The sequence below is a fragment of the Etheostoma spectabile genome, chromosome 23, assembly GCF_008692095.1.
Source record: "Etheostoma spectabile isolate EspeVRDwgs_2016 chromosome 23, UIUC_Espe_1.0, whole genome shotgun sequence".
Taxonomy (NCBI): Eukaryota; Metazoa; Chordata; class Actinopteri; order Perciformes; family Percidae; genus Etheostoma; species Etheostoma spectabile.
In genome coordinates this window covers 18275089-18276068 of record NC_045755.1, presented here as the reverse complement: position 1 = coordinate 18276068, position 980 = coordinate 18275089, and the positions used below count along the sequence as shown (strand labels likewise).

The following is a 980-nucleotide window of genomic DNA, read 5'->3' as shown; positions in this document are numbered from 1 at the left end:
TGTGTGTGTGTGTGTGTGTGTGAGAGAGAGAGAGAGATTGTGAGAGAGTGTGAGAGAGAGAGGGCAGCCTCGGCGACGCCACTGGATGTGACGTCAACGCGGTGTAAACAGCCAGGAAATGAACCCTCTCCTCTCACCGCACAGTGGGTAGGCAGACGCGGGAGCGCGCACGCCCTTGCAGTGGGTATCAGCGTTATCTTGTGCCAGTCATGTCAGGTAGGCTCGGTTTATCATTGGCTGCACCAAAACGCATGCAATGGACTGTCAGTAATCAATAGTATGCTGATCAGTCCGATAGCCTTAATTTTGTATTTTAATAATAATGAAATAAAACATTTGTTTTAGAAAAGACCACAGGTTATGGTGATGACTCCATTAGTTCTTATTCGTCTTATTCCCAGTTTATTCCCCTTCTTTGATATAGAGGCTGTTCTCAGCCGGGCACGTGGGAGCAGCAGAGACTGAGAGAGACAATTTTTATTCTCTACAGGACAGCCCTACACCTGGAGAGAGAGAAAGAGAGAGAGAGAGAGACAGAGAGAGAGACAAGAGGGAGCGATTCTCACTCAGGCAAACCTGAGACTGAACTTGGATGCAAACTGCTGTAGCTGCCATTGTCAAGCTGTCAGCGGACTCGTGTAATTATCCTCTTGAAAAGTATCGCGGAGCCATTATCCACAAAGTACCCGTTATAGGTGCTCAGAGGCAACACATGACGGTAAATGTAGCCTAAAATCCCGATTATTGTTTTTTTTTGTTTTTTGACTGGATGTATCGGAGCTTAGAGAATGGGACATGGAAGCCATCCCATGACTTGATTCCCAAGCTTCGGTGTCAATAACGCCGGAGCTTATTCAGCACCGAATAAGACATGGCTCTCTTAAAAAGTTGTCATTTATAATCCCGAACTGTCGACACAAAGGGAGAAATAGCAGTGGCTTCCGTTCCCTGTGTGTGTGTGTGTGTGTGTGTGTGTGTGT

The 980-nt window shown here is 46.6% G+C and overlaps 1 protein-coding gene and 1 long non-coding RNA gene across 3 annotated transcripts in view; one reads left to right on the top strand and one right to left on the bottom strand.

The window, feature by feature from the left end:
* Positions 1 to 980, bottom strand: part of gata3 (GATA binding protein 3) — a 15812-nt gene that overhangs the window by 11708 nt on the left and 3124 nt on the right. The gene's annotated exons all lie outside the window — the stretch shown is intronic.
* Positions 577 to 980, top strand: part of LOC116672873 (uncharacterized) — a 71333-nt gene continuing 70929 nt past the window's right edge. For both annotated transcript variants that reach the window (XR_004327669.1, XR_004327668.1), the window contains exon 1: positions 577 to 718. This is a non-coding gene — a long non-coding RNA (uncharacterized LOC116672873). The remainder of the gene's footprint in view (positions 719 to 980) is intronic.